Here is a 16,917-nt window from a genome sequence, read left to right as displayed (position 1 = left end):
GGCTGGAGCAGTCATTAAGAACTGCAGCCCACGGGAAGGATGCACATTGGAGAAGTTCATGGAGGACTGTCTCCCATGTGAGGGATAACCAGTCTGGGGCAGGGAAGAGTGTGAGGAGTCCTCCTCCTGAGGAGGAAGGAGCAGCATAGACAACGTGTGAGGAACTGACCACAATTCCCATTCTCCATCCCCCCCTGTGCCACTTGGGGGGAAGAGGTAGAGTTAAGCCTGGGAAGAGGGGGGGGTGGGGTGGTGTTTTAAAATTTATTTCTCATTGTCCTGGTCTGATTTGGTTGGCAATAAATTACATTAGTTTTCCTGAGTTGAGTCTCTTCTGCCAGTGACGGTAACTGGTGAATGATCTCTCCCTGTCCTTATCTCAACCCATGAGCCTTTCATTATATTTTCTCTCCCCTGTCCAGTTGTGGAGGGGAGTGATAGAGCAGCTTTGGTAGGCACCTGGCATCCAACCAAGGTCAACTCACCACAAATGATAACATTGAGATTCTATATTATAAATGCATCTATACTGTAAATTTTACCATGAATCTATAAAATGCTGGTTAATAGGGTGTGGGGTGGGAGGTCTCAAGGTAAGGACAGGGAGATAGCTTACCAGTTAGTCATGGGTAAAACAGCCCCCTCTAAGTCAGACAATAATACTAAAATGGCAGTAATCTGGGGTAATCTCATTTGTTGTGTCACCATCCATACAAATAACAAAAGATAAGAATGTTAAAATGAAGTAATTCAACAAAAATAGCATAATTAAACTGACAAATGTTTAGATTTTGAGAAGGGCTTTAAGTGATTTTTAGTTTCACCTCTATTTTTAATGCTATAGCATTGTACTAGTGAGACCTTTTAGTTTCAAAACTTTTGTTTGCATTTTGGCAGATTGAAGCACTGTTTCAGGACTGCTCCAAACTTGGATATTACTGTTAGAGTACTCAGTAACAGTTTCCAGTTACAAGAATAATCATGTGTATTAACATGACAACATATTTCTGATTGTTTTTGATATGTTTGTTTTACTTTTGCTAGTATAACCTTTATATTTTAATTTCCTTTATGTGTATTTTTGTCCTTTTTTTGGTGTAAATTCTTGGCTCTGTGGTGGAGGTGGTAAGACAGCTAGAATTTCTTAAATGTTACAGAAATGCTTGGACTCACAAGTATTTGTAGTCTGAGTTTGGGATTCCTTATTTTTTACAGATTGATACTGAAACAGCTACTTGTGCAGCTTGTCTGTAGTAAAGCAGCGACAATTTAGTATTTTTGCAGTTTTACTGAAAGATGAGGTGTACAGTCAAGTTATTCTTTCACATTACTTATACATTCTCATACATGTACTTATTATTTGTTTATATGGAAATCAAACTGAGCAAGCTTTCTTTACAGCCATAGCAATGCAATTGTTTGAAACAATAATATGTAATTCAGTATAACACCATGTTCCTTGTTATAAAGTTGTAGTTTCTGTTAAAGCCAGAGGATAACCTGGCCACATAAAGAGACAATGTCTACTGTGTAATGGAGTGAAGGAAATCATCTGGGTTACAATTACTAAACTCAGACTTTAAGGTGGTCTGTAATTCTTGTATTCCTTTTAATATATTGTACTAAATATACTTAAATATACTTACACATGTATGTAATTCTATTTTACAGTCAAATAACTTGATTCTTGAACAAATAAGTTTCCCAGGAAAACCATTTATATCTGTAAAACTTGAATCCAGTTATTCCCTTCTCAGTGCCCAGATTTTGATTTGTAAGAGGCAGAATACCTTTTTTCCTCTAATGTAATGAAATTGGAAGTTCATTCTCTTCCAAAGCACTGTGCTGTGCTTTAGCTTGGATGAATTTTGTGAGAAACTTAGTGATGTACACACACTTTACCTGTGTAAGAATGGACTTACTGTTCCTCACATCAGAAGTTACATCATCCTTATAAACAATGGAAGGCTTTCTACTCTGAGGTGTGAACTGTTAGATAGCAAACCCATATAGAGAAGGCAAGCCCTGGAATACTTTTTTTTCCTCCCCAAGATGTCATCAGATGTTGAGGAAAGGTTACAGCAGAACTCTTTCACTGATGTTTTCTAATAGATTTTCTGAGTGCCTTATTTTGCACTTGGTATCCTAGGTACATCATACTTTCTGGATCTTGGTCAGAAAACTGAATAATTTGAGAGTGTAAGCAACATTGGAAGTCAAGCTGCTTACTTGTTCCATGAAGAGAAAACAGATGGTAGCCCTGAAAAGCCTGTAAACTAGCAGATGGAAACTGCCACACCCCCAATTAATAGAATATTGCTGCTTTGGCTATACAAACATATTTATTATGAAGAGAAGTACATTATTCGGCTTCTGAAAAACCCAAAAAGTAGCTCTCTGTTCCTCCACTGTTAACCTTCATCAAATGAGAGCTTTTCATTCCTTATGTGTACTCCATTTTTGTTTTTTCCAGCTAATTGAAGGCAATCTGTACTACAGAGCCTTGCTTATCTAGCAGCATAAAGACTTAATTAGTTATTACACTTCTCAGACTGGTGGTATAGGAAGAGTGTCAGATGACCTAACAGACTCCACTTAGGTGAAGTGGTTCAGCTTTTTCTGGTTACATGTAAAAGTGAGCATCTCGCAGTGGCATGCACATTTTGTTCAAAATCTATGGATTCCCACATGTTCTGTACTGCTTTGAGAGTTACTCTAGCATCTTTTAGTTCTGCTCTATATGAAGGCTGTGAGCTTCATTCTCTTGAATACCTATCTGTACAGCAAGTCAGGTGACATTTTCTCTGCATTTTTGTTAATTCAGAGCATTCAATTTAAAAGGGGGGGGGGAATGGGAGATGAACTTGCTTTATATTTCTGTTCTGGAGGAGGAAATGCATTGTGCAAGTGGAGTGCTGCAATTGACAGAGCTGTCACTGATGGGCATAGCAAATTCCTCTTGTTTTGGAGATGGTTGTGTTTTGTGATAAACATGTATAACACAAATCCTCATCAAAGATTTCAAGGTAAGGGGAGCAATTTGCTGGAGCTTGTCCTTGTTATCACAGACTTCCCTGTTGGGGACTGCTGGCCTCTAACCTGTCTCCTTCTCATACCAAGCAATATTTAAAAGGACAAGCTCTCTTCTCAGAAATTCTCAAAATGAATTATGTGGCATATATCTTAATGTTTCTGGTTGGTTGGTAGTGCTCTTTGGGAACCATGCAGGCTTTATTCTCCCAGCACACAAGAAATTTCTTCCACCTGCTGCAGACCCATGCCAGTTATAAGAGAGCTATTGTTGTGAAGTAACCCCGCTGACCCCTAAGCACTGTGCTTTGTACTTCACTGGGAGGTCGCATAAAAGGTTTGAGAGAGCAGTAGTCAGTAATTGTACAAATGTTGCAGTTGAAATGCCTTATTTCTGTCACCCTTCACAAGTAGAGCTTATCTGCAGCAGAATACACTCATACCCTTGCAACAAAAAGAAGAGAAAATGGTTATTTACCCACAGTATCTTTTGGTCTTTAAAGAACATTGTAGCTAGTGTAGGTCTTACCATGTACTCTCTATTTCTGCTTTTACCTCTCTTTGCTACCATAGAGTTTAATTTAGTGACTTGGAGATTCCTGCTTACTCTGCTTTTAGTGCATTCATATGTGTTCTTGACAAGGTAAGGTGGAGAGCTCGAATGATCTTCCATTTATTTATTTAAATTTGTTTTAAGTCTTCAAAGTGTAAGCAACTGTATTGCTGTTAAACTGCAATTCTTGAGATATTTCAGTTTTGAGGGGGAAGTAGCTGGAAGTTTAAAACAATTGAAGAGAGTAAAGCTTCAAGTAATTTTTGTACTATTTATGAAATACTTGAAACCCTTGTGTTGCGGTAACTTCCTTGTGTTCAAGAAGCTTTGTTTATCCCAAAACAAAATCCTGAATCATTTTTCATGCTGTGCTACTGCTGTTGTGGTAGAGGCTGTTTCTTCCAAAAAGGCTGTAACACACTGGACTGTAAGAAGTACATTGTAATTGAGGACTCAAGGTCTAGTAGTTACTGAATGCCTGTGTAATCTACAGTAATAATTGTGTATATTCAGTACATAGGGCTTGAAAGATCCATCCCTGAGGATGTGACATGAATAAAGACCCAGAAGAGTGTAAGAGAACACAAAAAAGGCAAATTTTTGCTTGTGGGTTCCTGATAAAGCCAGGGTCTTTATTTCATCTCTAGATTTGGCCAAGAGGGTCTTCATTCATGCTTGGGAGACCTATAATCCAGGTTTTAAAGGTAAAGTTAGAAACTGATGACTGTAGACAACATGTTCTGTCACTTAAATCACTGGCTTTGTCTTCTGAAGAGGAATTAAAATCTGAAAAAAATTACGATGATCCAGATATTTGTTAGACCCTAATCAAAGGAGGTTGTTTGGAGGGCTTGTTTGTTTTAATGTCTTGTGGAGGATTAAGTATAGTATTTGGCTGTATGTTTCCTTTGGTACAGAGTCACTACATGGGGTCACACCTGGATCTGTTCATAGCTGAGTACTTGTATATACCTTTGACTAAATGTTGTTAGTTGCTTTTGTTTATTGCTTGAAGAAAAAAGAGTCTTGCTCCATATTATAATAGGGCATACACTGTGTAGCTCAGCATTTGTATTTAATATCAAAAAAGCTAAAGATTCTGTCAATATTAAGAAAAATAACTTTCATACTGAATCTAGAGAGAGGTCAACTTAAAAACTTCATCTCTAGCTGTTTGAAGTAATTAGATTGAATTCTAATTCTTAGAAACTTTTGAAGTTTTTTTTTTTTAAACATTGAAAGAATGTTTAGGTTTATTACTCTAAGAATTTTTTCGCTCTACAGACTGATATAATATTGGTGCATGTCAGACATTTGAGCTGGGCAATCCAATTCAGATAATTTCTGCAGTCTGTCTTTGCCTAACCTCTATATAACATCTGTGTGCAGGATTTCAGAAGGCTATGCACAAGGTCTGTTTGGTCCTCTAACAACTAGTAAATAAAAATAGTCATTAAGCATATGCATACCACATTCTCTGCATTGAAGTCAAAAAAGTAGTGATATATCAAGATATTTTGTAAAATCAAGTAAAAATTCATAAAAATACAGTTATCACGTGTAGGGCTTAAAATAGCTGCCATTCTGGTTAACTAGTGAAATATTGCATAGTGGCATGATTTCTGAAATATATGTTGATATTTTTTTGTTCTTTTCTGGGAACCAGGACTGAATAACATCTGCAAGAGCATGTTGCTATCAGGCAATTTACTTAAGTTTCCTGTGCTGATCTCTACAACATCAGCAACACAAGTAACACTGCTGCCCAGTTTTTCTTTACTGTGGGGGTAGAGAGGGGGGGAATCAATGTCTGTCGTTTTTGGGGATTTTTTTTTTTGACCTTTTTTTCCCCCTTTCTCTCTCCCCACCCCCTTGACTGTGTCTGACTTGCCTGACAGGAAATTTTCTAATTGCCGGAACAGCTGGTCACAGCAAAAACGCCAGGGTTGGTCTTCCCTCTTAGACTTATGATCGCTCAGTCAGAAAATCTAAACATCATGGTTTCTTAGTCATGTTTAAGTTTCTGGCTCTACGTGTTCGTTCTGTCCGGGTGAGCTTAGTTTCTTATTTAAAAGAATAAGGGGGAAAAGGGGAAATTTTATTTTAATTAAACTTATAATTTCAAAGAAATTTTAGTCTTTCACTGCTTTGGGATCAGTGATGTTTGTATACAAAGTCTTTTGTATTTTCTTAAAAAAAAATAAATTGTTGTGTGCTTGTATTTTGTAGTAGTTTCTAATATACCTGTTGATAATTTAACTATATTGGGAAATTTTTGCTTGTATGTAAATACTGTAGAACTTAGCTTTTATTCTCCAGAAATGTATGAGCTAAGCTGTATGTTAAGTTTTCTTACTGAGAGTCTAGTTTTATTAAAAATGTTTGTATTTTTATCATTAATACTTAGTGGTTATTTTAATAGTTACATTTTCACGTAGTACTTTAAACTGTAAAATATGCTTATGTGTGGAGTGATAGTTAAAATAAGTCTTATTAATTAAATTTCTGAAATGGTATTAAGAAAAGTGACACTTGCATTCATTACAGTTAATGTTATGGTTGTTTCAACTTTATAATTTAGTCTTAGCAGACAATTCATATAATTTGTCTTGTTGAGAATATATTTAAATACAAAAGTTTTTTGTTTTAAGTTGAAAAATATCTCTAATGGAGAACTATATTATCCCAAGCACTGTTTCTAAACTATTTAACAATACGTGTAAACACTGAATGTGATAGAGCATTTTATTGTTGAAACTCAAATCACTTCTCATGTTTCTTCTCCTGTAAGTCTACAAATACTTTTCAGTGGGGGGGGGGGAACCCCAATCTTCTTGTGTACTGTCTTCTATCTTAAGAAGCAGGTCTACTGATTTGTATATAAAAGGGATAGTAATTTAACACCTATTAGTCTATGTGCTCTCTTAAAATTTGCAATATGCATTAAAAAATGAAATAGAATTTGCTTGCCATAACTGAAACACTAAAACAAGACATGCACCTATGAGGACAGAATTATCAGCTGCATTACATACAGGTTTTTCAATATAAACCTTATTAAATAAATGTTTATCAACTTACAGTTCTTTTCCCCAGGCAACGTGAAAGGTATTTCTTAGAAGTTTGGTCAAAAAAATTGTCTTATTTTATCTACTTATGACACCTTGATTATATTGTCTTTAACATTCTGTTGATTTTAAAATGCTAGACAAGGCAGAGCAAACTAAGGGTTTTCAGCCCATACACATTTTAAATATATTTAGGTTATTATCTCAAAACAAGAATCATAGCTTTCATGGATGAGCACTGAATATACTTTTATTTTTAAATTGTTGATTTTTTTTTTAACTTTGCAATGGTCTGAAATGTTAGTGCTTACAAAGTAGGAAGAAAACTTATATCAAAGTTACTGGGAAATGAAAGTTCCACCCAATGAGTATTTTTTTCCAATGCTGGCATGCACAGTCTAGTTCATGAGATAATTTTGTGATGTTTGATCAAAAGAGAACTGCATTAACAAAACAGCTTTTGGTGACCATCATTTGCCTTTTAAAATGCTTACAGGAATTCCTCAGCTTTACCTGCTAAACAACCTACTGCTCACAGTTTCTTTGGGAAGGAAGGAGTAGAGTCCCACTTCTGTCCTGGCCTTCATATTTTGATTCTGAGGAGGGAAAGCATTTTCAGACTTACCTTCCCAGCCTGGCCAGCCATGTTTATCCAAAGGATCTCATCTATCCTTCGACTTGTTGGTCTGGGACAGGACTCTGATTCAAACTCCTATCTTGCTTCATCTATAACACCAAAAGAATGGGAGGAGTTCGGTCTCTAACCAGGTCTGCCGTTTTCATTATGAGAGTTGGCTACCTGGAACAAATGTGTACATAGACATCCTTCTAGATCTCAAACGAGTAGTAGAAAGCCAGGAATGGAAAAGAGTAGAAAGTATAGAGAGTAAGGAATAAATACTGTGATTTTTTCTTTGTTATCTCTGTGCTTTGTTTTTCTCTTGGAGACTTCACAATGTAATACTAAAAACCCCTGAAACTCTAAACATTTGCAAATAAAGTTTTCTTTTAGTAAAATCTTATTTTCTGTCAGATAAAACAATACATACCATCTGCAACAAGTAATTTTATGTCAGTTGAAAATGTAAGTTCTTACATCTTTTTAAAAGAAGCAAAGACATAAATTGTGGAAACCTGTATTTTTTACTTCAGATGTCAATGTTAATTAGAATTTACTTCTGCTCTATTCTTGCTTTTCTTTGGTACTAGTGTAAAACAGACAACATCCACAGAATACCCTTGAGTCAACCTGACTGAATTTTATGCATGGTAGTGCTTTGCTTTGTGTTTTATTATAATAATTGCTACTTCAGAAGCAGCATTTTAATCAGCTTTTAAAAACAATTGTTTGTGTGTGAACATTAGTTCTATTACTAATACTCACAAATATAGCGAATGTGTTTTATTCCATGGTTTAGCTCAGTAACATTGTTTACTGAAGTAATGGGAGATTGTGGAATGGTTGTTGGACATTGAATTTATTTTTTTAAAGGCAGTTTTGAATTTAAAGGTAGGAGTATAATGAGTATAGAATGTAAGAACATATATATAATTTGTCTGAGATTTGTCTAATACCTAGACTGATCCATTCCTCTCATTTTTGTTTACCATTTTTACCTTAAAGATTTCCTAATACAAAAGGTCAAAGTAATTGGTTTTCAGTTTGGCTCTTTGTTATTTCAAAAAGCGTAGCTCATATGGGTTTTATTTCTTCAGGTAATACTGAAAATTAATCCTACATTCCTAACAAGTTGGGAAAGTAAAAATGCATCTAGGAGACTTCCTGACTGAAGGGAGGGGAGGAAAAGGAAATTATGTATATGACCTGGGGAACTGTGCCAGCATTGAGTCATCATTTTAAAATCACTTGATATCCAATAAGCTACTATCTTTACAGGACATAACCACTTTACGTAACTTCAGCACAAAGGTTTAATATCATAGTCAGTATTTCAAAAGTGGTTTCTATTTGATTACAGGAGTTAACATGAGTCTGCCTGTGATGGACAGAAAAATTGCAAAATCCAGCAATGTCTATCTGAGCTCTGATAACTACAATGAAGGCTAACAAAACAGTAAAAGGAAACCTGCAACTGTAGTTGGAGCAGTGTTAAGTAACTTGCTGGGGAATCTATTATTCTGTTTTCAGCCTTATCTTCACTTGTACTGAATGAACATGTGCCTCAAGAACATGCATTTGTCTAGAGGAAGCAAAACATTCCTGAAAATGAGATTGAGAGGAGTGAAAACAAAGCTGCTGATTCCATAATGAAAATGGAAAAATCTATGTAGCTACATACCTAATAATAACAAATGAAAACGGATAAAAGCAGTATTTTTGCCGCTGCTCAACATTCAAGTGCAAAAGATTGCAATTAGCTCTTTGTTCATTGGATTTGCTTTTTTGGAAATGGTATGGTCAATAGTATAAACTGGTACAGCAGTGAGTTTGTCATATAAGTTAAAATTACTTAAGTGAAGTTGAACATTATTACACAGGCAAGTACACTACGAACTGTCCTTTACACTGATAGAAATTACTATTACCTATCTTATAGGAAAAGGGTTACATTTTAATACTGCTGAAATATTTGTATCTTTATTTCAGAAACTTAATTCTAAAATTTTAGGGCTGTCATCCTATCTTGAAAGATGGCTAATGTTTGAGGGGGCCTGTTCACCAGTACTGGCAGTATAGATCTGACTTAGTTGATGTAATTAAAACTACCAGAAAGGTTGGGATTTTTTTCTCTCATTCTGGTTCCTGACTGTATAGAAGTTGAAATTCCAGAACTGTGAACTTTCCTAATGGTGATTCTGGCTGTTTCTCATGTAGAAACTACCACTATACAAAATAAATATATAAACCAGATTTTAATCCATTTTAAAATGTTATTTTAAGTGGAAAATATTTGTGAAACGCTTCCTGTAAGAGTTTCTGCTGGAATCCCGTAATTTCTTAATGTATAATAGTGTCTGTTCAGGAGGAGTGTTAAAATTACAATATTGGCACAGTTAAATGCTAGCTTGAGCACTAGGAACAAAGGATCTTGCACAATTTGGGGGAGTGACTTTGGCAGGCAGTGACTCTGAAAGGACTAGCAATACCACTGACAACTCAGCTGAGCACAGCCTCATGGTCAGTGCCTTAGCAACTGCAGTCTCCGCAGGTCGAGGCAGGAAGATTGTGACTAGGAGTAGTATGGGGCTATCGCTTTATATTCAGTGTAAAAGCAGTCCATCATTGCTGTGTCTATCAGGGATGCAAGGACTTCCAAAATAACATTAAAAATGAAGTATTTTTAAAAGTAAAAAATTATTCAGAGGCAACCTTACAAGACCACGAACTGGAAGGTCACGTTACAAAAAAAAAACAAACAACTCTTACTTATCTTAAGCAGCAAGTTATGTCATAATTAAGTTTGCAAGTAACTATATGTAGAAGATGCTCTGATTGTAACTTCTTAAGTCTGTTAAGAGCAGTACAGAATTAATGGATAAAGGTGAAATCTGGGCAATGTTGGAACCAGGGGTATCGCTACTAAGGTTAATTTCTCTGGTAGTTACTTAACCTGTTTTAGATATTAGAACAGATTTTAGTTATTCACTGAGATTAAAATTTGTTAATCTGTTTATCTGATGTTTATTTCATGTCAAAGTCTTAACTGCATTTTTACAGTTTTTGGTCAGCATGTCAACAATACCGTCCAGAAGAGTTGTTGGGTTGTGGGGTTTTTAATAGAGGAGCTGTCTAAAGACTTGTTGCATATGTCAGATTTCCTTCCCACTGGGTTTTGATAAACTCCAGTATGTATAGCCATGTCTGTCCTGGTCATCAGTGCCGCTTATTAGAAAAATAGCATTTATTTAAAAGCCCTACTGAGAGGCAAAAGCAAACATACCATAGTATTTTTTTGTCCAGAAATAGTGTTGTAAAAATCAGAGGTTTTATTTAAATAAGTGTGAGGGTTAATATTTTATCCTTGTTCTTTTTTTATGTCAGTTATTTCATAATTTCCATCTCTGTTAGATGCAGAAGGGTCTGTGGTCTTTTACTTTCTCTCACCATAAAACCTTTTATGTGGATGTTACAGGTTTGATGTTGTATTTCTTGATATATTTCATATAACCAGAAAGTGTGCAGAGGGAAAGTTCTTTCATCAGTACTTAGTTGTCTACCAGCTGAAATTCACTGCACTTCTGAGGAGATTTTCACCTACATCTAGGTACCATTCATTTCATGGGAAAGTGAACATGCAACCTTGTTTTGCAGTCACTTCTGTCCCTTTTATTAACAGAATACGGATGTTGTGTGTTATCTTTAATATCCCCTTCCTGATGCAAAGAATTCGAGATAGGATACAGTTATTCATCACATATCTCACACAATAAGAACTTCTGGGGTTTTCTAAATCTATATTTGAACTTTTTTTTGTAAAAAAACATAATTTTCCCAGGAATCTGTTTTGGAATTTGTTAGAAAATTCCTGGTTAAATTAGAGTATTGTGAAGGAGCTATTTATTTTGTTTAGGCTTTAACTGCTGTTACTCCATTTTTTTGTGGAAAATGGGTGTTCTTATTTGATGACAATTACAGGTATCAGAGTCATAAAAAAATGCTAATTCTTTTGAAGTGTCTTAGCATGTCAAAAATAAAAGGAAAATTCTTTCAGAAAGCCTTAATCTGTAGGTACTCATAGCATATACTGCACAAACTTAGTCTTTGCTCTTGATATCATAAAAAATATACTGCCAGTTGTTCTGTGCATAGTTGACCACAAATGTATTTAAAAAAACCACACATACTGTTTTTATCAAATGAAAACCTCCCGCTCTGCCTCCCCACCCCCAGTCTTATGCATGCATATCTTTGTTAGAGAGCTTACCTTTGGATATCTTGGTTTTGGTTAACTTTCTGTATTTCATCTGTTTTCATTTTAATTTCACTGAAGTTGACAACAGAGACAATTCAGTCAGTCTTTCTGTTCAGGATGGGTCTAATTTACTTTCAGAATGACATTCCATTTGACCTGAATGCTCTGGATGTCTTAAGCTGTAAATGTTTCCCTGTATTTTTTCTTACCTTTCCAATACTATGTTGCTTGATGACTTTACACTATTAAATGTCACCTATGTTTAGGAACAATTTCAATATACCATTCAATTATTATTATTGATGTAAAACTTTACATAACTGCTTCTTTTTCCCTTTAGTGTATTCTATACATACCGGAATTTTAATTTATACTTTCAGTATATTGAAAAATATATGCTCAGATCTTTGTCACTCACTGTGAAGCTGATGAACTAATTGAATTAATAACTGTTATCTAAAAAAAAAATATGCTGTCATAAAGAGTTAAGTGTTTAAAATATTTCTACTCATATTTTACTCATAATTTTGAGTGCCCAGAAAAGGAGGAATCTGTCTTCCGGGAATACTTTTCCTAAGTAAGTATTCCATGCATGACATACCAGCTTATTCTTTGATGCTCTAAATGAGTTTACCTCTAATTCTTGCACATCTTTGAGAGTAAGGTAACTTGCTGAATTGCCCATTTTTGTCCCAGTGTTTTGGAATTTCTTTGTCAAGCACTTGTTATTGTGCTGTTGTCTATTCAAGAACCTGAAACTGAGAATTTTAGGTGCAGCAGAACCCCTGTGGTGTTTGGATGTGGTAATGTTCCTTATTCTGGATAGCCTTTGTTTTCCTGATAGGAGTAAGAGCATAAATCTGATCCTGTGCCATCTATTCATATGATTCAGAGTTTTTTTTCCTTGTAGATTACTGTGTCAAAGCATACATTTTAATATTATTTTTAGTTATTTTAATCTTTCGTTGGTTGTTTCTCTGTCCTTTTTATATAAAATTTGTAAACTAAGAATGTTTCTGGCTTTTGAGGTGCTATTTAAATTCTAATGAGTGGTTATTGTATTTTCTAAATTTATCAGATTTAGGTTGTGTCATATTCATATGTTGCATATGATACTCACAATACTTAGTTGTTGTAAGTGCATGTCCAGCAACCCTCTCTTAAAGTGTCTACAGGTGGTTTAAGCTCAGACTCCAGAATTCTCTCATGGACCCCTTTTACTTGCTTTTCCTTTCATACCACTGTCACATTATCTTCAGAAGTTGTAACTTAGAAGTAAAAGGTTTATGTACACCTTTTGCTGCTGTATTCATGCTTAGAAAATAAAATCAATCTGTAAAAAGATTGGAATTATTAGGAGTAGTAAAAGAAGTGGAAACTAGAGCCCTGTGAGCATATTAAGAATGGTACTGTGGATGACAGTTTACTGTCAGAGCCCAGTTTACTTGTCAGTTGTTCCTAGAACATACTGCTCAGAAAAAGGTCTGCAGAGATAAACTTTGTGTAAAGCAAGCAGTGTGTTATGCCCTGCAGCTCTGCATGGGCCACTTCTTTACACACAGAACTGTTTCCAGATCTACTGAAAATTCAGAAATATGAAGCATTGATTATGGAAGATTGTATGTTTAGGTAAACTCATATTTTTCTCTTCCTTTTCTGGGCTTTTTTGTTACTACTGGGAAATAGTTACCTAGTAAGGCTCTTCTACTTTAGGGTTTGAAGTCCAGTTTCCTTTTAATACATTATCTAATAGTTGTTCCTCTAATAAGATCTGAGAAATAAATAAACTATTTTAATTTACAGCAGAGTTAATTTAGTCTTGAATTAAAAAGTGAATATAAAATAAATTAAGAAATTCAATTACTAGAACAAGAGTGAGTATAGAGTGTTTGCTAAGTACCAAAAAAATGGATTTTTTTCAGCAAGGTGATTAGGCTATTATTTTTATAGCCGAATAATGGTTAAATATTTTTTTCACTACTTGCCTAGAAGGTGTGTATTTTTTTCCTGACAAGCATGTTTCCTATTCTAATCTGTAGCTGATTCCTAAAGAAAAAAATGAGTCAGCCTTGATGCTGCTGAATCCTTTTTTTTTTTTTTTCCCCCCTCTCTCTTCCTCTTTAGCTTTTCGCTTTTAGGTTTGATTTGTCTGTGGAATGTAGTCCCTTCAGTGTTCTTTCCTATGTATGTATGCATTCCTGTGCGTAGACATATATTGTGAGGTACATTACTAAGAGCTTACTTATACTGAGATACTGACCAGAATAGTTCTGACTTGCAAATTGTATCAGTACAGGAAGTTATTCTGAAATAGTGGTGTTTTAAATTCATACCCAAACTTGTTTGTCACTCACTTCCCTTCTATGCCAGTGTTGATTTAACACTATTATACTGTTAAGGAAATGTTGAGGAAACTCAGAGTAATGTTACCTTCTGTTTGTTTCCTTGTATTCTATATTTAGTTTCATGATAACGGAAGCCAGTAGCAACCACTTTAAGTTGACTAACACAGTATTTTTTTTTTTTTTAATGTGGCTTTCCATGATAGGTTTACTTTCTAGTGTGAAGAAAGCCTTAAGAGAGAGCTGTGTGGCTAGAAAAAAAATGTCTGTCTCGGGACTTATTAGACTTGAGTAAAGAGAGATTTTCAAGCTTATAAATAACAGTGAGTACAGGCAGTAGGATGTAGTTATAACTGGAAAGAAGATCCCACCATTACAATGGCCAGATCACTGGTGAGTGTCTGTAGTGGTGTGAAAGTTGTTGGGGAATGGAAGAAAGGAGAGGATCCCCGGAGTCTTTCAGCACCCTATTCATCAACTCATTTTAATTTGATTTTATCACATGGGACAAATGTTTGTTTACAAATATCAGGGAATGATCAGAGATGGAGCTTAAGACAAATTCAGTACTAGGCTGAACAGCTGGCTTCTCTTCCAACTTACTGTAAGACAGCATCTATCAGCTAATGTAATTAGTGCAGTTGGCTGAGAAAGATCACTTTTTATACTGTGAAAGGCTTGTATTTTAATTCAGGTAGATAATGGATACAGTGAGGGTGTAACTTCTGCATATAATTGACATTTCTATAAAAGACTCAGCTTTTGTATTTTTAACTGCATTTGCAAAATACTGTTTAGGTTAAATAACAAACATTCAGCAATTATCTCAGAAAAGGAAACTGCAAATTTCTGAGTAACTATTCATCATAAATCTTGCCCCCAAACACGTGTTATGGACAAAGTACTAAAGTGGGATATGATCTGAGTTCCATTTCATTTAAAACAGAGTTGGATTAGGTCGACCTTACAAGGACTGAAGAGTGTCTGAACCCTGAGAAACTGTGAAGACTGGGAATATTCTCTTGGTATCAGGAATGTGAAGTGGTGGTTTGCTGTGTTTGCTTTTTGGGGTTTTTTTTAGACAGTGCCCAAAATAACCACTGGAAAGATAGTTGCATAATAATTGCATAGCATTCAAAAATAATTTTTGTGTATAGAGAACAAGTTAATATCTCTTCTTCATTTCTTGTTTTTGTTACATTTTGTGATGCTTCCAAAGCAGTGCATCCACATGATCTCTTTGTGTCCCTGAAACTGAGTAGATAACAGAAAGATCCAAGGAAGTTCTGTTTCAGACATTTTACTTTCCCAAGATTTCCAGGGAGCTAAAAGATAAAACAGTTGAGCAGGAACAGATCAAAGTGTCCCAAGTAATGTGTACTTGGCAATCTGTTTATTGTGCTATTCATCCCATGGGGTTCTCTAAGATTGCATTGAGTGGTTTAAGTAGTATGTAATTGAACTGATCATATACTAATTTACAAGATGAAAACACAAATGCCCACCAGCAAATAATTCCTTTGACAAATAGAAGGAATCAGTATTTGTTTCAAACTCTGTAAAGATTCAGCCTTGAGTCAATGATGGTAGCATTTTTCTACTGAAAGGAGGGAGGAGTTTAAGTTTATTAGGAGTAGTACAAAGCATTCATACGTGCACACATATGCAAAATGTTGGCTATCTTACAGTGGAACCTGGCACCTGTTCTTATTGGTCATCATAGTTTTAGAACACCCAAGACAAATCCAAGCTCTTTATATTAAAATAATTTTTCACTTTCTGATTTTAAAAGTTGCCAGCATGTTCTGTGCATTATTCCAAAATGTACATTGAAATTTTTTTTATATCTGCACATTCTCACACATATGTGCTCGGGATTTGTTCTGTGTAGTTTGTTTCTAACTGTGGTTGGAATATTTTAAAAAAATAATCTTTTGACAGATAAATGTTGACGTAGGAGAAGCATGTGTTTGAGCATGTTGATGTGTATGGACAGTTGTGCACTATATATTGTACTGAAATGACCAGATACAAAAGGATACTTTCAACTATAGTTCATGCACATAAATTTTTGCTGAATACTTGAAAAATACATAAATGTGTGCTTTTGAAGCACAGCTTTAGAATGCTCCCTTTAGTCCCTGGAACTTGTTAGTGCACATTTTGGTGCATATAGATAAAGTCTCGAGCAAGGGAGACATACCCTTGGTGGAAGAGGGTCAGGTTAGAGGATATTTAAGCAAACTGAGCATACATAAGTCTACGAGGCCTGACAGGATGCATACATGAGTGCTGAGGGACCTGGCAGATGTCATTGCAAGGCCACTTTTGATTATCTTCCAGTGATCATGGTGACTGTGAGAGGTGCCTGAGGTCTGAAGGAAAGCAAATGTCATTCCTGTCTTCAAAAAGAGCAAGAGGAAAGACTCAGGAAACTGCACAACAGTCAGCCACACCTTGATCCCTGTGAAGGTGACAGAACAACTAATCCTGGAAATCATTTCCATGTATGCAAAGGATGAAAAGAGAACTGTGGTTAAGCAGCATGGGTTAACACAGGTGAAATCATGTTTGACCAACCTGAAGGGAGGGTATAAAGAAGATGGGGCCAGGCTTTTTTCGGTGGTGTCCAGTGGCAGGACCAGAGATGATGGGCACAAACCAAAACACAGGAGGTTCCCTCTGAATATCAGGAAACACTTTTTCACTGTGAGGATGACCAAGCCCTGACACAGGTTGCCCGGAGAGGTTGTGGAGTCTCCATCCTTGGAGATACTCAAAAGCTGCCTGGACATGGTTCTGGACAATTGGCTGTAGGTGGCCCTGCTGGAGCTGGGGGGGTTGGATGAGATGACCTCCAGAAGTCCCTTCAAATGTCAACCAGTCTGTGATTCTGTGAAGTAGATCTGAGACTTCCTAATTAAATAGAGGAAGACTATTCTCAGATTTATTTTATCCACTGTAGCCAGTAGAAGGAATAGAAGGAGAATGCACAAAAAGTTGAAACAGTAGTTAGTATATTTACATTATGTAAGTTAATTTACAGTCAG

General features: G+C 35.6%; 1 protein-coding gene across 2 annotated transcripts in view; it reads left to right on the top strand.

The window, feature by feature from the left end:
• Nucleotides 1-16,917, top strand: part of RPS6KA3 (ribosomal protein S6 kinase A3) — a 65,083-nt gene that overhangs the window by 5,816 nt on the left and 42,350 nt on the right. The gene's annotated exons all lie outside the window — the stretch shown is intronic.

Source organism: Athene cunicularia, assembly GCF_003259725.1.
Source record: "Athene cunicularia isolate RWA chromosome 1 unlocalized genomic scaffold, athCun1 chr1_part1, whole genome shotgun sequence".
NCBI lineage: Eukaryota > Metazoa > Chordata > Aves > Strigiformes > Strigidae > Athene > Athene cunicularia.
Note: the sequence above shows the minus strand (reverse complement) of the source record. Positions and strands in the feature narration are given on the sequence as shown.